Consider the following 21,430-nt stretch of genomic DNA (forward strand, 5'->3'; position numbering starts at 1 on the left):
TTTTTAAAGAGAGCTTGTGAGAACTTGAGACCCTGCCTAGTTTCACTCCACTGTCCACCTGGCCAATTGCTGCCTAAAGAGGGTGTGGTTCATGGAGTGCCTGTTTCAGAAAATAACAGACAGCTGGTTCTGCCACACTTCTTTGAACTGCTAGCCAAATGAAGTTTCAGCAGATGCAGCACATGTAACAGGCCTTTTCAAAGAAACCATTAGTAAAAGCACAGGCATAAATCACGCAATGAACGGTGGCAGAATTATGTTTAGCTGCTTCAGTTTCTGGGTGCTGGTACTGTGCATGCTGGCTCACTGTCTCACCATCACAGCTTAAGACACTTAAAAGAACGGAGCTATTGTTAATGTTTTAAGTAACTATAATGACAAGTCAGAATACACCATTCTTTTAAGTCTGCGGGGCAGAATTACTTAATTTTCTCCAGGAAAGTGTAAATAACTGCTGTGCAATGAACACTACCCTGAGAACAGGATCAGTTAATATTGTTTAATAGGACTGAAACAATTCATCAAGAAACAATAACTCATAATGAAATTCATTGATGCAAATGATTTGCTTGACGCTTTGTTTTAATCCAATCATCCAATCAATCATTCAATTATTTATTTGTCACATGAAGTCATACAAGGTTTAACTCCAGTGAGATGCCATCCTGTCAGCTCCCTCAACTTGTGCCCTGCAATTCAGTCCTCCTTTGCCTCTTCCTAAATTGCAGGCTGCTGCTTTCTAACTGTCCATGATTCTGAATGGTTCTGGTAATCCATGGTTTCTGGTTGTGGAATGATTTAACTGTAGTTTCATTCATGTTATTGTTATGATAGTCAAACACACACACACACACACACACACACACACACACACACACACATATAAAAGAACTCACATGCCTGTTTCCCTCACAGTGTTGCATAAAATACACCAAAAAGCAAATATTAGGTGAATTGGGAATTCTCATGGCATGTCTGTCACCATTACTGTCCAAGCACACCTTCTCCCTAAATATTCAAACCATGCTACCAGCCCGCGCTCGGCAGCCAAGAAAAGACAATGAGGATATCTACTGATATCCTCTCATACTGATCGCGTTTGATTTTTTTCAAATCAAACATATTGTGGCAAACTTTGTGATAACAGCAAATGTTGCACTGTTGTCCAAAGAAAAAAAAATGGAGTGGTAAAAACTGTTACTGTGCGTCTCCCTAACAGGACTTCCAACAGACAACAAGACAACAGACAACATCAGGCATAGTTAGCTTTGCTTTCAGTGATAGTCCTTGAACACGAACACACACACACACACACACACACACACACACACACACACACACACACACACACACACTTTCTACAGCTAAGACTGCTGTAATATTAAAAGAGAAATAATTAAATATTGGCTTTAATACTGTGATGTAGTGTGTATTTTTGTATGTATTTTTCAAAGCCCTTAAAAAAGACCCATCCTGCTGCAGAGAAGGAGACACAAGTGATGAAGGTTTTGCATTCACAGAGCTCTTTTTCAATAAATGCGCAGCAAAGGACATGTCAGCCTATCAATGGTGAAAATCCGAGGAAGAAGAATGAAATACAGAGCTGGACTCAAGAGTCCATTTTGGACAATAAGATACACAACTTAAGAAAATAAATGACATCAACCGCTCCTGGAGAATTGGGATTCAGAAGGTTGATTCCTGCTCATTTCACGTCACTTCAAATTGATTTCTCAAAATTAGGCAGAATTCTGAATGAAACAAAAAAGAACCATTGTACAAAACCAAGAGGGAGCAAAGGAAAAACAGAGGGACCCTGATGAAACAAGCATTATGTTGATACCCAAGACATCACTATATTTTTAAGTCCTGTTTTTAGGGTCTTCCTTTTACTTGCTGCTGCTGTTATAACTCAAGGATCACTGGAGTTCTCATCTCATCTTTACTTAGTTTATCATTATAGCAAAAAAGACATTGAACTGTTCACTCCAGTAAGCTAACTAACAATACATGAAGATCGCTTTCTCACACAAATAAGGTATTGGCATTCTGTTGTGACACGATGGGTGAATTTGACCTTAATTGACTGAGACAACATGACACCCGTCAACCTAATTAGTGAAATAGGGAAGGGGAAATAGGGGGGTGTTCGAAAGCGGGTGTCCAATGAATGGTCTCACTGAACGCAGAAGTGTGACCCACTAGACAACTCCGCTTTAGGGGAGGTTTTGCATCACTGGGCCTTTGGTGTCTGGAGCCCCAGGGCTTTAGAGCATCCTAAGGCAGCCTGGAAACAGAAAAACTAGGCTGTATGAACTGTATGAACAAACCAAAAAGAGTTAAAGGCAGACACAAAGATGACATGACAAGAATACTGGGAGGAAAGTAATGACATCAAACTATTTTATATACACTGAAAACGGTTTACAAAATCTCCTTCAAAGACTGGGTCTAGATCTCATTCTTTAAAAACAACACTTTGGTTTGATGGCAAAAGCCTTTGTGATATGAACTACTACTACTACTGCTGCTGTCAAAAATACTGATTTGTCTATACATAGATTCTTGGTATGTGAAACAGTGTAAACACTAATTTTCCTAAGTATCAATACAACAGTACCAGCTACGCTTTCTCGTATTGTTCATTGTGACGTAAGTCATTCTGCTGTTCTCTGCTACTAACCAAGAAAATGTGTCGTCATCATGTTATAGTTATATTTCTCTTTCAATTAGGACTGTCAGCGATAATGCATTAATTGCAATGCAATTAAGGTCCGGACATAATGCATTATTTTGCTGAAAACTGCGTTAATTGTGTGATGCTATTCCGTTGTGTGCTGATACTTCAAGTTTAAGCTGCAAGCCAAGTTCAAAATTCTTTGAGCCACTGGGCTAATTTATGCAATGTAATAGGTCACAGGCTTATGCTAATAATGTTACCACGTTGTATTTGTGGGGAAATCGTGTTTAGTATAAGACCAATAATTTGTCGTTGAATGGAACCAATGAGTTTTGATTGAGCTCAACCATGTAACAATGCTCTTGTTAAATGCTGCTGTTCCTGGCTTCATATGAGTATAGGAAGACTCTGCTAGATGCTAGGCTAATTTATACAATGCAGAATGCCACAGGCTTGTACTAATAACAATAGCATGTTGTATTTGTGGGGAACACATGTCCAGTAGAAGCGAAAAAAGAGTCCCAAAAAGTTAATAACTTAAAAATTATGGCAAAAGGGTAGTTTATTGCAACCCTAGAATTAAGATAAAAATATTCACAAACAAAAAACACTTCTGGTTGCTGATAAGTAGTGTTTAACTTTTGATTTAACACTGAAAATTAAAACCCTCGACGCGCACTGCAGCACAAGCAGACAGATGCGTGACTCAGAGCAGCATGTGTCACTGACACCAGACTCAGAGCGCAGCAAACCGGTGGAAAATGTCACCATCAGCATATTATTTTACATCAATAAAATCTATTTTGTCATTATTTTGAGTCACATTGTTGAAAGAATTTAGTCGTCTGTGTTCAAGCAGGATAATAGGTCTCCATTCATTGCACGTCGGGCTTTCTATTTCCTTGTCAGAGATGTTTTCTTTTTAATTACATGATAGCTATTCTCCTTTAACTGACCAGTAAAGAATACCTTTGTCCATTTCAAATAACCCGTGGCAATAATAATATCCCTGTTCTCTGATTTACTGTGAAACTTTTTTTAGGCAATTCATGCAACAATCAGACCAGATGACTTATTTACTCGGCCTAATGGGGTTAGTGTTGCGTTCAAGGTCCCCCCAAAAAACGGGAGAAAAAAAAAAGGCTGAATATTTGATTTTTTTTTTTTTTTTCTCCACAATCAAATCTCGTGCCATCGAACAAAGCTTTGAAGCTTCCAATTTTTTGGGTCAGCCCTAATCCTCAGGTTGGCATGTTGTGACCACCCATACGTCTTATCGTCAGGGGTAACAATAGTTTCACACATACAAGACCTGTTTAAATCAGAGAAAGCAACTAAACTGGAATTCCTGAAAAGTGCAGGTGCTGCCACATGTTCTCGAGGAACAGTGTAATCCTTTCCACACAAAAAAAACTCTGTGTTTGGCAAAATGAGCATTTTGATGTTGTCTCCTACCTATCAGTCATGGTATCAAACAACGCTGTTGTAGCAGTGCAACACTAATTTGAAAAAAACATTTCTAAAAGCCAAGCATTGCTTCACCTTGTAAATATGGACTTCAGAACAGTTATGAAATGCAAAATTACAGAATTTTACACATGCAATTAAAAATGCAATTAAGGGCAATTAACTATTAAAACTCAGCAATTAATCACTATTTTAAAAAATAATCATTTGACAGCCCTACTTTTAAAATAAAATTCAAATTTCAAGTCCTTAATGTCAGTTTTTTCCCGCTGTATTAAAACATTTTATTAATTATGAATATTTTTCAGGGCACTGTATTAAAGTTAGAAATTATAGTGATTGTGACAATAATTATATAAACACAAGACAGTGCTCAACAGTGCGAGTGTTTCTCTCGCATTTGCGACTAAAAATAGGTGTGTGCGAACTGTAAAAAACATTTAGGGGCACATGTGCAGCTGGGCAAGGTGGAAATAAGTCCTGCAGAGTTTCAGAGGACCTGGAGAATGTTTTAGGATAGTAATAACATTATATAAGATAATCATATTGCAAAGATAATAAATATAAGATAATAACATTAAAGACAAAATTAAATTGCAATACTTGTTCAAAACTTGATGATTTTACCTTTCTGTACATTTTGTATACAAATTCATTAAATAATTTTGCTTGTAAATGTCTATTTGCATCACGTTTATTACAGAAAACACATTCTTTGATCAATTTACATTGTGCCCCTAGAGTTCTTTGTGCGCTCCTTACTTTTTCAACTTAGGAGCACATGTGCTCCTTGGAACAAAAGTTAGCGTCAAGCCCTGCAAGAAGGGCTTGTCAACTTACTCCAGTGCAGGACAAATCTCTTCCACTGTGGACAAGTGATCATGCTACCCTGTAGAGAAATATACTAAACACGTAGGGTTTAAAGTTGAACCCAGGTGCTATTTTATTCACCTTTATCTTAGTCACTCAGAAAATCTCCAGAAAAGGAGTCCTCACATAAAACACTGATACTCTCACATATAAAGGCATCCTGCAAAGAGACTGAAACTAAATATAGGCTGGTGTGTTGGTAAAGTTGTGCAAAAATCATCCAGGAGAACAAAACATAGACAACTGAGTGAGTGAGTGCATTTATTAAAGGATGGTGTGGAGTAGACCGTTTTTATATCTTTGAGCAACTAATCTTTAGGAACAGATATCAGCATATATAGGCAGGCAATGGGACAACATTTTTGGCACTGAAAGTGTTCTGGTTTCTGTTTATGAAAAGTCCCATTTCAACAGCATGTAAACAGTGTGGCTGAAATGCAGTCTCAGAAACCATTGGTTGTTGTATGATGACAAGATAGGTTTTTATTAGCTTTTTATATCTATTTATCTGCACTCATATGCAGATATCTGTTTATAGATATTATCTGAAATGACCGGTCCACAGGAGAGGGAGTCTTGGCCCGGTTATCTGTTGGCTGCACAGAATCTCCCAAAATATTGCCCATTGTCCCCAGAGGCTTTATCACTGTCAGACGATGGGTTCAGAGACTGTCAAACAACACTTGTCACACTGACTGAGTGACACTGAGAATGACCACTGTCATGAATGTGTGTGTAGCTGCTGAATGTCAGCTCATAGTTGGATCTAGTTTTTTGTAGCTTGGCAGAATTTTATGGATTAGACTGCAGGAATCATAGGGGTGTAAATCACCAGTTTCATCATGATACGTTATATCAATTCTTCAACAATACAATATTTGCTGATATTACAAGGTCTACCACACTGCAATTTTGATTTGATGCGCTTTAAGGGCCTGCTATTGATATGAGACGGCATCATCAAAAGAGGGCTTCTATCAGCTGTAGCTAGCAAGCCAGCTAACTAACTTTAACTCTTAGTTAGTAGGTTCAAAACTTTCAGATTTTTTACATTTCCATCTGACTTATTTTTAAACAAGAACCATGTAATGAGGCCGTAAATATGCACATAATGGCTACATTCATTCCATACGCTACAGGCTCCAGGCTGAGAAAACAGCATCCACACCAGCTGATCACAGAGGACAAGTGAAGCAGCAATGGTTTTAAGGCCCAGACACACCAAACCAACTTCAGAGAACTAGCGGCGATTAAAGGTGCTGACACACCAAACCGACATCAAAGAACTAGCGGCAATGAAAGCCAACTGTTGCGTCGTCTACATCGCCTCACGTCGTCCTGTGTCAGCTGCATTTTGAACACACTACACGGACTACTGGCTGCTATGTTGTTGTATATTAACGACTGTGTAATTGTGTTTTTCTACTGTTTGTTTGTAATGTTTCCTATAAATCAATAAAAAAAACTAACAAAAAAAAGACACTACACGGACTACATCCGACGGCCAAGTGGCATGTACGTTCTGCACCTGTGTGAGAGAGAGCGGAGTGACAGAGTGGTACATCCTGACAGCCAAGGGGTTACCTATCTGTGTAGCTGAACACAGTAGTACCTCCACTGGCTATTACATTCAGACAGTCCTGGTGTTTCCTCGTAGGTTCCACTTCACTCAGCTTCACTCAGCTGCCCGATAAACTCGCTGCTTCTTCCCGACTTTAACCTGAATAACAAACCAGGGCTCGGTTCTCCAGTTGGATCCAAACAGAGAGCCGGGGCTAGCTGGGAAGCTAGCCCCAGCTAACTGGCTGTGCTTCCCTCCATCATGTTGCGCTAGCCGCTCCCAGCTAGCCTCAGCTAACTGGCTGTGCTTCCCTCCGTCATGCTGCGCTAGCCACTCCCAGCTAGCGGAGGCTAACTGGCTGTGCTTCCCTCCGGTCATGCTCCCAGCTAGCTCCGGTTTGTTATTCAGGTTAAAGTGGGAAGAAGCAGCAGATCTGTCACGCAGCTGAGTGAAGTGGAGCCTGAGGAGGAAGCACCAGTGAGCCCCGGTTTCACTACAGGCAGATTCACTCGCTACAGGGGCAAGGGAATAAAACCTAAACAGCCAATCAGAGTGATCTCTTTCACCAAATAGCTCCGCCGCCAATTCAACATGCTGAATCGGCCGAAAAGCCGCCGACACCGAAGGGCCGATGGTGCGGGACACACCCCAAAAACTAGGCCTACAGACGCTCACCGACGGCCCGACTTTGGTCAACGGCCGACAGTCGGCTTGGTGTGTCAGGGCCTTTAGACCCCCATTGCATTGCCTCATATTGCAGAATCTCAGCCAAAAAGTTGCACTTGAACACACCACAAAGACTATAGCCAACTGTCAACCAGCACGTACGTTCTGCACCTGCGTGAGAGGAAATAACTTTACTCACCAGCAGACAGCTGTAGTCTGTAATTGTCATTCAAAAAGGGAAAAGACCCACAGGATGCTCGTCAGCCAGTTAGCACATTAACAACACAATCCAGTGTTGAAAGAACAGAGATTTACTGTGCACCAGTGAACAATAACACAAACCATCAAGAAACACTTCTGCTAAAGAAGGCCCTGCTCAATGACTCAATGACCTGCTCTGCTCAATGACTTAAGAAAAATAATCTGACCTCATGGAAAAACTTTGTTTTGGTCTCACACGCTCTTGATTTTAGCTCCTTTATTTTTACTTTGTTCACTTCTGTTTCTCTTCTCATGCTCTGAGCTGAACTGACAGAGTTATTTCCTTCACTAACTGGCTCCGCCGTTGCCGAGTCAATGATAAATCAGCAGCAAATCAGCAGAAAAGAAGCCAGTGGGGGCTGATGAGGGGCAGTGGTGCCAGGATACGCGATACCAACTAAGCTATAACACTGACTGACGGCTTTGTTTACCAGTGCATTTAGTTACCTGGGGCCTCATGTACAAACGGTGCGTACGCACCAAAACGTGGCGTATGTCCTTTTCCATGGCAAAGTTCAGATGTATCAATAGTGAAATGACCGTGGAAATGTGCGGTGCCTCACGCCAACTTCATGGCTGGCGTACGCACGTTTCTACAGCTGTTGATCCTTTGGCGACACTTAGAGGTGATGCTGGGAAACTGTTGTAATAAATAAAATGTGAAAACAATTAGTCCTCAGAGTGATGTGCACATCAGAGACACATCAACAATTAACACTGATGAACAATTAACACACCCACGTGTCTGCAATTAGATGAGTGGATATAAAAGCTTGCGCAAAGTGGTGGCAAAAATACCGTTAACAACAACGGCTGTTTTAGCAGTATTTGCCGCATTGGTTCCTGAGGGCAATCCTCCTGGAACTGTGCGCAGAGCTGCGGCCGACCTTGGAGAGCGATAAGGCGAGGAGCCATGCGCTGCCTGTGTCCATACAGGTGCTGACCACACCGGGACTCCTAGCAACACGGGCATTCCAGAGGGAGCTGGCCGACCGATCGGGACTGTGCCAGTCGACCCTGAGCCGAGTCATGCCAGCTGTGTGGGACGGAATTATGCGCATGTCAGACAGGTATATCAAATTCCCATATGCAGCTGAACAGGCCAACATTAAAGCACAATTTGCAGCGAGAGCCGGTTTTCCTAATGTTACCGGAGCTATCGACTGCACACACATTATAAAAGCGCCATCGCAGGATGAATTTGTTTTTGTTTCGATCAGTGTACAGATCATATGTGATGCACAAATTCAATTAACCAACATTGTGGCAAGGTGGCCTGGCTCAACGCACGCTTCATCAATAAACCCGTGCGTAAAGTGTGACATTTCTTAATCAGTCACACCGTTTCCCCGGTGCACTTCTGCATTCATTTACAACAATAGTATGTGACCCCTGTAAGTGGTGTATAAAATTAACAAATGAAAACTGTAAATCCAGTTCACATAATTATTTGTCTGCTTTCAATTGACCCCAGACGACTCTCTGTTCAAACGGGGTGAGCTCCTCCTCTCCTGTCCCCCAGCCTGTTTTGGCCACACTTTGGCGGTGGGCAGTCGTCCTCTGCTTCACGTCCACCTTAATGTCGGACCACTTCTTTTTTAATTCTGCGTGTGTACGCTTTTCTGTCCCCACAGCACTGATAGCCTCACACACACTCTCCCACTCACTCCTCTTGCGTTTTGTATTGATGCCGGAGGACAGTGTGCCAAAAAATACTTCTTTGCGCGCCTCTACTTCAGTGAGTAGCGTTTCCAATTCGCATTCTGTGAAGATTTTCTTTTTTCCCCGTCTTATTCATTATTTTGTTTTAATTTTCTGATCGTGCAGAGAGGGGAATCTCAGGTGCAGGGTTCATTTGAATATGATTTGCATATTTAAATAGGGGCGTGGACAGGGAGGGGTCGGGTACTCCAACATGTGCGCTCAATTCCACGTTGATTGGGATGTACAAAAAAATGTACTTGGATTCATGCGTATGCACTGCTTCATACATCTGGATATTTTTGTGCGTACAACGTTTTCTGGATTTAAGCGTACGCCATGTTTTACTAGGAAATCCACGCAAGTCTTTGTACATGAGGCCCCTGGTCTTGCTATTGTGGTTCAGAATTAAAAATAAAAACATGATTAAAATGATATCTGTTTCAATTTAACTCTGTATGGATGCTTAATTACAGATAAATATATTCAAACAAGCCAGAAGACAGATTTTTCTTTGATTGTTAATATTTCCAAATAATATGTTTCACTTCATCAAACGGACAGCAGGAAAGGCTCACTAACTTAACCCCAAACTGACATATTATCACCAGGACTGACTCCCACTTAGTGAATGTTCTGGTCCTAAATGGCTGTGCAATTATGGCAACAAAAAAAATCACAATTATTATTCATAGAGATCACAGTTATTAATCATCATTATTTCTTGTTTTTAGAGAAAACATTTCTATTGCACTTTCAAATTTAAATCAACAGAGCACTGCTTTCACTCATTTGTGCTACATTCCTGCTAATGTAGTAATTGCTGCGTCAAAATAAGACTTAAAATAAGGTGCTTCTTCACCCGAATTCATTTTATCTCCTAAAAGCAAAATAATAGAAATTGTACCCAGTCTTTTTTTTACCCAAATAAAATTAACAGAGCACAGCTTTCACTTTTCTTTGTACATTCCCAAATAACAAATCTTTGCACCAAAATAAGATTTTAAATACGGTACTCTTCAGTTCATCTTATATGGATGTGTATCTCCTGCTGTATTTATTTATGCTTTCAGCAGACATTGTACTGTGATGTGATGCGCTGCAGCAGCACTGTCATGGATGTCTGAGTCTACGCTGGACAAGGACAGGGATTCATTGAGGTAACATTAGTGACGTTATTCTTCATCGGCCTCGAAGCATTCATCGTACTGCAGATTGTAGATTTATTTTAGGTGGTTTTGCAAGTTAGTTGTGTTGCCTTGCAGTGCAGACACAAGTCTTATACATATGATTTGCTCTCTCATAAATCCTAAAAACTTCCAAACAATGGATACTAATAAATAATAATGTATGATTTTTGTTTTGCCCATTTGCAGTCACAACGGCCACGACGGTGCATTACGCGTCGCCGTGGCAAGGAGAGAAGACAAGAACAGAAGATGGCACTGGTGTCGAAGAAGCTTTATAAAACTCTTGAACATGTAATGGCTCCTTAATTAGCAAGGTGACTTTATATAGACGGCATATCTTTTCAATTTCTCGTGACGTGTTTTCTGGTTTGTTCACTGCTCCGCGACATGCGCATTAAGGCCTGAACATACTCGGGCGTACTATAAGCGGAGCAGACTCCGCAAGGAATGTCCGCAGTCATTCGGGCTTCCATAGTCGAGCGCACTTCTGCATTGTAGTTTCCTGTAAAAATGTCCGTGAAACACACTACCCACAATTCTTGTGCGTTGATGTGAAAAATACATGCCGAGCAGTCAATGGTGCACGGAGCGGAGTCCGCGCAGTCGTAAAATCTGAGCTTTGCGCATACAGGGCTTGCGGACGTCCGCTTTTGGTCCGGGCGGAACGTACGCGGAGCGGTCCACCCGAGTATGTTCGGGCCTTTAGTGTTGATCGGGCGAAGGCGTTGAATCCCCCCCCCCCCCCCCGTGAACGTTGTGAGTTGTAATGCAACTGAATTTTGTTACCTTTGTTAAATGTTGCTGCTGTCCCTGGCTTCATATGAATAGAGGAAATCTCGCCAGCTGCTAGGCTAAATTATACAATGTAAAATGCCATAGGCTTGTGCCAATAAAATTAGCACGTAGTATTTGTCCAGCAAAAGACGAGTGCTTTGTCTGTGGGTCCTGTGAGTTATTGTGAAGCCAATTTGTGTACTTGTAATTGAAATTGTTGCTATAAAATGTTTAGTGTTTTAAGTGTGCTTTGGATCAACCAAACTTTACAGCACTTCACAGAAACCCCACCACCGACTAGCTGTAGGCTCTGCATACAGCTGACGCATAACAACACATTTGCCTTTAGGCTACTAGGTAGTAATGTTTGAAGAGCAGTTCAATAGAGTAGATAAACACACTGTTTAATCCAGCCCTGAAATTTTTGCTTTTGCACTTTTTGGTTTTGGAAAAGCAAATTAAAAAGGCATACTCTAAACTCTTCACATACACATTATCTCTTTTACTACAGTCACATATGGAGAAATCCGAAAGCCTGGCTTTGGCTGCTAAACTGCATTTGGACAATGGCAATTTGCAGGAGAAGGTTCTGTGAGATGTCAATTAGAACAATTCAGTGTCCTTAAGGATAATAAGGCAATTATTTGGCACAAGTTTTACCACAAAGAGCCTCAGCTTCCTCTTCTCAGGAATCATTGACCATTACAATTTTCTTTAAATGCAAACTAAACTCTTGATATAATAAAAGGAGCCGCATCTTAAATATTTTACTTCATATTTAATTTATGTCCTTTACAGTCTTTTTGCCCTTTCTAGTTATAGTCTATACTTTAGGATTGTTTCCCCCCGGCTCCATTCTGTGCTGCAATGACCCAATTTTCCCCCCAAGGATCATAAAATTCATGTTTTACAGGTTCACCCAAAAAAACAAAGCAAGTGAAACTGGAAACTGAAGCAAAACTTGGTTTTGCAGCACCACAGATTTGACATCACCTTACTTCTACAACTCCAGGAAAAAGGAGTTAAAATGCTGACAGATAACATTGGAGACAAATCTGCGAACTCTGGTAGCAGTAGCTCTGACAGCTTCCTGTGCTTCCTGGATGCTTTCAGCACCTCGTCAGAACAATCTGTTGAATGTCAACACTTTCGGTAAGACAGTAAACTAAACTTTCAGCGACATGGCTTCCCAAAATACTGCCAAGTAGTTCCATACAACTTGTTGCCAGGAAAGTCCTGAATGAGAACTCCATTTTGTCAATCCGATCTCATTATCCTCCGCTGAGCCACTGTGGGAATACCCTAGCAACTCACTAATCAGTGCCTATGTCAGTGCCAGGATTGTTTACGGGGGAATGGAATCTCCTTTGGGAATGTCACGGCATCCTCAGAGGCCTGTGACTGTGCACAGAGCTTGGAGCGAGATGCTTTTTCACACTAGAATGAGAGTGTCTGCGGCTCTGGGTATGTGTGGGACAAGGCTTGAGGATAGCAGCGTATGCATTATGCATAATTAATGACCATGCGGAAAGGAATCACAATGGAGACTCAGCCACTCACAATGCGTCAGTATCTAACGCTGGGGTCAGAGGTCATGTCTGGACTTTGTGCGTGGCCGCCAAGGACGAAGACAAACAAGGAGACCTTTGAGATTGCAGAAGATTTCATGTACATAGCAAGACAACAAAAGAAAGTGGTCGGTTGCATAACAGGAGAAAGTGGACACGCAGCCTGAACAAAGTTTTAAATTTAGTTTGATTTAAACACACACTGCTGTATTAATTACAGTGCATTTACTTGGATAAAACCTGCCAATCCTTTATCATTGCATTTTTGCATACTATGGGCTGTCTCAAACGATTATTTTTCTAGCGATAAATCTAACTGTTTATTATTTTATTATTACTGTTATTTTTTCAATTATTGATTATTTTTCCATTATTTGATTGAGGCCATTTAAACAATATGAATACCAAAACATTTCTTATTAACATTAACATTTATTGAAGCATCATAGTTTCCCCTACTATTATATTAGGGGGGCCCCATCCCCCTTTAAGTTCAAGTTAATTTTATTTAAATTTATTTTCTATATAGCACCAGATCACAACAGAAGTCATTTAAGGTTACCTTTCCTATAGAACAGGTCTATACCTTGTCCTTTTATTAAACAAACTAAATAGCCTTATGTTATTCATCTTATGTCATTTCTGTCTCTACATGATTGCACGTTTACAATTTTCCTATGCTCTCTGTAACATGCACGGCGGAGTTCAGCCCCGATGCACGCACAAACACACACAAACACGTGCGCACACACACAGAGACACAGGTGAGCACACTAGAACATGGTTCGGGCTGCGTTTTCCTGACCGAAAAACGACCCAAGTGAGACAATTGTAACCGAGCCCGTAAGTTAATTGTAACCGAGCACGCAAATAATTTGCGTCAACGTATTTACGTAGTCGATGACGTCGATGACATTGACGTGACGCTCCAGCCCTACATACAACAGGCTACTGATAGGACATGACCAAGGGCTGAGCACCAAGATTCATCTTTATCGAAAAGGCGCCATTCAAAAGTTTCAAAACATAAAATGATGTGACTGCAAGTTGTTACCTTCAAGGAAATCAAGTTATTTAACTATCTGGATGGTGTGACTAATTCTTAAATGATGCACAGGAAGCTTCCCTGTTGCAAAGTCGAGATGACACCAGACTATTTACTGATTGGATTAGAGTGTACAGTATATAAAGATGGACAACATGACAGCTCCCCAAAAGTGAAACACCCTAAAAACATGAGATTTTGCCCAGATGGGCGTCATTTTCCAGGACATAGCAGTGCATACTTAAGGAGATCTGTGAGCTGCTGAGAGAAGTTTGCCTAGAGGGCTTTCTTCTGGAAAGGGATTTTTTGGTTAAGGTTAGGAAAATGTTGTGGTGGGGTTAAAATAAATAGATTTTTTCCAGAAAAGGCTTTTTGCCTGCTAGGCAAACTTCTCCCATGTGCGCTCTGTGTACCTCTAAGCCCCGCTCAGCCCATGCTTTCAGTGCACATTCATGAGTTTTCCATGATGGAGGGTGATTTATGTTAGTTTTGTAAGAATATGATCATTTGGGCTGGGCATCTATTGATGCAAAATACTACAGTGATATCAAAATACAGACCTTCCACTTGAGTAGATTTTTGTTATTGGAAATAATTTAGTCCATCTAAATCTCATTACATTTTGGCACTATTTAGTTGCACTTATTTTCCAGTATAACGTTATGATGGTCAATTTAATAATTTATCAGCAGTTAGCTAAATGTAATTTGAAAATCTGCAGGGGAGTCTGGTCACATTTGCAGCCATGCAAGCAGTACAAGGACCAAAAATCTAAATTTACCTTTGCAAATGGATGATCACAAAACAATTATACCTGTTTGAAGTTACAGTTAGCCTTGAGGTCTCCTAAAGGTATAATTGTGGGGTTAAGGCAAATATTCGGTTAATAAACAACTCTTAAGGCTATGGTTTTGCTAGCTATGCTAGCTGATAAGACCACGCATCAGGTACGCAACACTCGAGAAACCCAATGTTTTTGGGGAGGCCCCCCCCCCAAAGTGAAGACAAAACATCTCAATCGCTCCTGGGTGGCTGGCTGTAGTGTAGGTCTTAAACCCCGCCTGCTGTTTGCAGATGGGACATGGGCCAAACTAAAAACTAAAAGTACACATCAAATTCATTTTTCCTATTAAATATGGGGGGGAGGGGCTTTCCATGTGCTTGCAACCCACAGAGCTACTCGCTAGGGATGCACCGAATATTCGGTAACCAAATATATTCGGCCGAATATTGCAAAAAAACACACATTCGGTATTCGGTGGATTAAGTTAAAAGCAAGGCCGAATAATAGCGGCGTGGTTTTGATAACGCAATCAAACAGCGTGCCGTGACAGGCTTATTAAAATGTTGGCAGTGTGGCGATCCATCCGTCACTGCACTCGCATTTGCCACTAAAAATAGTTTTGAGCGAGCAAAATAGGCTTAAATCATTCAGCACACTGTGCGAGCAGCCTACAGATTTCAACCACCAGCAGAAACAAAAGGCGAATCCCATCGGTTGTGGGTTGAACGGGGGTCACAAACACAGACAGTAATGCATTCCTGTTATATACGGCGGCCATCGGCTTACCGGGCGACGGAGAATACGGCTCCAATAATATCCTCTTCTTGGCGTCATGACTGCCCAGAAGTACCTGAACAGCCGAGCCAGCCGAACACAGGTATGTGATGTGTCAGAGGAGAAACGAGCCGTTAATGGCCCACAAACCTCACCGCACTTTAGGGACTGTTCTTTACTTATGAAGGGGAGGAGGGTGGCTGGTTGATTCTTATTTTATTTATCTATTTTATTTTAATCCCCCCTGTGTTCATCACTCATTGATGCTGTTTTTGAAGTATGAATAAGTCAGTAAGTAATTTATTCCATTGAAATATCATTGATGTATTATAGAAAAGTGATTTATCTTTTCATAAATGACAAAAGGCACATCTGCCTCATTTTCGCTGTGATATCGTGATACTACTCAGAACCATGATATTTTCATTGGTATCGTACAGTGGGATCCAATTTTGGTACCGTGACAACACTAATCTGGAGGGTGTTCATCTGCAAAAACTAATGAAAAACTAAACAACGGGGCGTCGGTGGCTTAGTGGCAGAGCAGGCGCCCCATGTACAAGGCTGTTGCCGCAGCAGCCCGGGTTCAAATCCAGCCTGTGGCCCTTTGCTGCATGTCATCCTCTCTCTCTCCCCCTTTCATGCTTGACTATCCTATCTATAAAGGCAAAATGCCCAAAAAAATATCTTTAAAAAAAAAAAAAAGAAAAACTAAACAACGATATTTGGCCAAGCATTTAATATTATTCGGCTTCGGCCACAAATTTTCATTTCGGTGCATCCCTACTACTCGCAATTGGTCGAATGGGTGTACAGGCAGGAACTCCATAGAGATTGCTACTGCGCAGACTCTGGCTCCAAATGATGTCACCAGTGGAAGATGGCAGTGGCCATAACCGGGATATTTTGTACATCATTTTCTTAAAGCAGAAACACATGTATGCTTTTAAATATGATCCCTTACAGAGTTAGCATCCTGATGTGCTTAAGTCTGATTCAGAGTAATGCTGCGTCTCAAATCAGATTCTTTCGAACTTATACTTTCTAATTTGAAAAAATGAGTGCATTCACACTGAGAACTAGGGCAAAATGCAGTGCACTATGAGAACCTGACTGTTGCACTCTGAACAGTCAAAAAGTTGAGTGTGGACACTTCCCACCCTCAATGGTCGCCATGTTGTTCGCTCAGCATTTCACAAATGTAAGGTGTATTTTTCATTACCACTAGTGTTGTTGGATAGAAACCATCAATTTATTATAGAAAATTATAATTATAATTAGTTTATTCATTCATTTCAAACCATTCTAACCATTAAGGTCCAAAGTTACGCATATAAGGGCAGAGCTGCTTAGGTGACAGGCTGTTTGCCAGGCCTCACTACAGTCTGTGAGTCAGATCCACCTCTTGCACCTCCAAACCTCCACCCTCTCTTCCAAATATGGTCACTTCTGGCTCCAAATATCCAAGATGGTGAAGGTCATAACACTGAACTCAAGGTTTCAAAATGGGAGTCAATAATCAATGGGTGACGTGACGTCACAGCAGTTACATCCATTAGGGAACATGAGTGTACTAAAATTCACAGTTATCCTTCCAATATAGGGATGCACAGTATTGGATTTTCTTTGCAAATATCCGATATGTCAATATATAACAACTATCTTTGGCTGATAACGACCAATATCGATACACTTTTTTCCCCACCTTATTTTAGTGATCATCAAGTCTCTTCTGCAGTGTAAACACCATATGCATACTTTTATCACGATGGCCCACCAGTAGATGGAGACATGAAATAGAATGCTTTCATATGTATGTAATAATCACTCATTGTGCAAAATATGAAAAAGCATGATGGCCAATTCTGATCGGCTGATACCAATGACATGGCAATATTATTTTGCCTCCCTGATCCAATAGTGGAAGTGATCTTAGCCAAGTTCAGACAACTTAATGCAGTTATTTAAGTACCAACTTATACAATCTGCTCCTCTTAGTATGTCTTCTTCACCACTGGAACCTTAATTGTTGTATATTATGTCTCTTTCTTTATTTTGTATTGTATTTCTGGTTCAAATACTCAGTTCAGACTCCAGTAGCTAAACTTGTGAGACAAATGCGCTGCAGCCTCCAAGATCTGCATCAGCCATAAGCAGCTACAACTACTTGTACCCTCTGTATGTTAAGATACGGCTAATCCTGAAGTTACCACGGTAGTAAATCTGAAATCGTTTTTGAGTCTTATCTGTGGCACCACAGTGTGTTGTTATTTCAGCTGCAGCTGGCTGTCCAGACTTGGAACAGTAATGTCACTTCCACACATATGCTTCCATCCAGCCCTTGCCTTGGTAATGTGAAGTTGTTGGGAACATTTGTTTAGTTTTACAGGATTACAGTGGCCACAAATGAAGCAATTCTTTGTATATTCTGGCATTTCATTACTTTATTGGAAAATAAAGTGCCCCTCCTCAGCCCATACACATCTGATTTAAAGCAAGAAATACTAAACTCCACAGTAAAAGCTAATCAGCAAACAACTGCCTGTCATTTACTCTGCCATGAGACAGAGTATTCTAATACCCAATAAATAAGCATTTAGCACTATACCCAGGCCTGTGTTCACTAGGGAAACTGTTCTTTTATAAATTAATAAGTTTTAAATGAGCTGGTGAGACAGGGCAGAGCAGATCTTTCTCATTATGTCCATGTTCAGGTCTCAGCTATCTTATAAAACAAGTCACATAATCTTAAAGACAACAGCAGATGAAGCGCTCATGTGGGTTGCAGTATCATGGTATCCACTAGCTTTGATTCTCATCTTGCCAAGTTTGAAAAAAAATGCATGAAATACTCCAAGCCTTGTATGTATTGTTTTTATACTGGTTTCAGGCATGCCATGAAATCTGCGTTACATACGCAATATTTGTTGAATTTTCACTTCCCCATCTCGTCCAAGAAAAATTGACAACTATCTTGCGCACAGTGAATCCTCGGCTCTGAGCATCCTGGCTTGAAACAAAATATCAGTGCTATGAATATGTATGTAGAGCCGCACACTCATACCGTCATATACCATATACCCTGACTACTTATTTAGGCAATGAATCCTTTAGAAGAAAAATGAGATTCACAGCACCACCTCGCACTGTGGCTGTGTATGTAGGCCTATATTTTTGACAGTTTTTGTAACCAAGTGTATATCAGAGAAGATCAAAGAAAGTAGGGGTTGTGAAAATTAAAGTGGGTTATTTCTTCATCTAAGAAATGATAAAGTAGGCAAGATCAACATGCACCAACATGCTAGGCATACTAGTACAGTTGTACAAATGCAGATAAGATGTTAGAGTTTGTTTTGACAAATACACACACACACACACACACACACACACACACACACACACACACACACACACACACAGGTTTTCCTCCTGTTGCACTGAAAACATAGTGCATTGAACCGTGACCCTCAACAGCAAAACAGATAATGAACCATGGCTTGTAAACTGCTTCACCCTGATCACAGTGGAAGCAGAAAGGTAATAGGTTTTAGAGGCGTGTTGCTGGAACTAATTAGTCATGCTGACCGGGAAATGTTGCACAAGGGACATGATCGGAAAACACTCAGTCCTTTTGAGAAAACCCGGTTCAAAGTGCCCTTGAGCAAGGCCTTTACTACCTAAAAGTTCCACCGGAGATGATGCTCAATAGGATAGCAGTGCTGTGGCTATGCTGGGCAACATGGATATGAATGGTGTGACTGTGTGTGACCCTCCCTGTTTGTAGTTGGTTTTCCTAGTTAAATAAGGATTAAAGGCCTCTATGCATATCTGATTAAACTGTAATCTAATACAGAGAGTGAAGCATCAGAAGACCATTGGAACCAGGGATCAAATAACATGAGAGGGAGTGGGTAGCTTTTAAGACGGTCCCTCATGGATCACACCTAATTTAGGATTCAACATTTCAAATGATATCATTTTAAAAGAGAAGAGCAAATAGAAAAAGTAGACCAACTCTTTTCTGATAGAAGCAGTGGAGCCCTGACAGGATCGTCACTGAAAGAGGGCACTTGTTTCACTTAAGTTACTGATGTTAGGATAAAAAGACCAGGAACTGTTAGTTTCTCATGGGGGGGGGGGGGGCACTTTTTGGCTCAGGACAGTTGTAAAGTCTCGTTGGATTTTCACAATTCAGCTGGTCCTTGGACACATCATGTGCAAGGACCTTCAGTCAGAAAAAAGCATGACCAAATCTGAGCGTAAAATTGTGATATTACATCAAAATCACTTTGTTCTATGACTCATTTAAAATTTGTCCAAAAATACACCATTCGCACTAACTAAGCAGTACGGGTGTGCCATATCATCTCGTTCACAATTATACCCGTTTAATTTTTAATATCATGTGGAACAAATCATATCGTGATACAATATTTCAAATTGTTGACACACTGACGTCACACTTTTATCCACAGCATCAACAAGCATGGCTTAAAGTGAAATTATTCCCAACTCTGCAGTGGTTCCATAAAGAGGAGCAGCTTCAGTAGTGGAGAATAAAACTGTGGTGTTGTGAGGCCTGGGCGTCCTGAATGTGTGCTGTTTACAGCCCCGCACTTCTCAGACTCTTTTGGCAACTTATCGCTCAGAGGGAACTCATTCAGCGCCTCTCCCTCTCCTCTCTCACCATGCGTACATGGGAGTCGGTGTCATCGAGTAATTTTGTCATAAAGCTTTCGTAATGTAAACCTACGTAAAGCTTGCGGCTCAACAAAAAACTACATATATGTGAATGTGCAATAGTCATGATAGCATAACAGCCTGTCACAGGTTACATGTTGATGATTAGAGGAGAAATGGCAGAGCATAAAGTCCAGGTGGGAAAAAAAGACAACTCAATCATTTAGGATTTTGTAAAAGAGAAGGAAATCACCTGTACATTTTTGTATTTTGGAACTGATCAAATGTGTAATTTGTGGTAGATTTGATTGTGTTGTTCTATCAGTATTGTATACAGAATCTGGATCTCACTCTGAGTTACTGTTATTGTTTACAAACTGAAGAAATTAGAGATATTGTTTGTTTTAACTGAATATTTGAGAGTACTCTGTTAGGTTGACATGTAAAACTATACTTATTTTGTTGCAATTCTATTTTCTTAGATTAATAATAAAATACTTTTTTTTTTTACTAATCTGTCATATCATCAAGAATATCAGTATCGAAAAAATACCCTGAAATATTGTGATAATATTTAAGGGCCATATCACCCACCCCTACTATGTAGTATGCACGTCAAGAGTGAAAAACCAAGGCTTTATTAAAATCCAATATTTCGCCTTTAACTTTCAAAAAAATCAAAGGGTAAGTTTGAAAAGTCTTATAAACAGTTTATGGTGGAGGGAGGGTCGTGCATTTCCCACCTGTCACTGGGGAAGGCTCAAAGAAAAATATCTGTAGCTTCAGAGAGGGTAAAAAAAACAACTAGAAAACAAAAAAAAGAAATCACACCGCAGCAGTCCCCTCCTCTGATAGGTAAAGAACAGTCTCTAACACAATGAATGGATTTTAAGCTGACTGAGACACAACTATAGGCAGACTTCATCACAGATTCTCTCATGCACCTCTCGTGTGTGTGAAGAACACCATAAACCAGACTCTACCTTTACATCGACATATCTCACGTAGGAGTAGGCCTATCTAAGGTTGGCAGTTTAATGTTTTCTTTGTCTGATGGTCTGCATTAATCTATTGAAACATGAATTTAAAAACGACTTCATATGGTTTCCTGGTGAATGTGGCACCATCAGATCCATCATCAGATTGTATAAGTTGGTACTTAAATATTACTGAGATGCTGCTGTTATGTGTAACGTTATGTTACACGGATTCAATGCGGCGCTAAATTGCCCTATTTCTGAATGGGCTTCTGCATCCATTTCTCTCACTACGGGAGGATTACCCAACTCCATGCAAGCCATGACTGGCTGGGGAGACGTTATTCCCGTTTCAACCTATACCCCCCTCACACACACCACCTCCACTCACTCTCACAATACACACATGCGCGCAGTCTAACGTTAGCCGAT

The 21,430-nt window shown here is 40.7% G+C and overlaps 1 protein-coding gene across 4 annotated transcripts in view; it reads right to left on the reverse strand.

Annotated features, from left to right (window-relative positions):
• Nucleotides 1-21,430, reverse strand: part of arhgap32b (Rho GTPase activating protein 32b) — a 198,347-nt gene that overhangs the window by 176,343 nt on the left and 574 nt on the right. The gene's annotated exons all lie outside the window — the stretch shown is intronic.

The sequence above is a fragment of the Epinephelus fuscoguttatus genome, linkage group LG12, assembly GCF_011397635.1.
Source record: "Epinephelus fuscoguttatus linkage group LG12, E.fuscoguttatus.final_Chr_v1".
Taxonomy (NCBI): Eukaryota; Metazoa; Chordata; class Actinopteri; order Perciformes; family Serranidae; genus Epinephelus; species Epinephelus fuscoguttatus.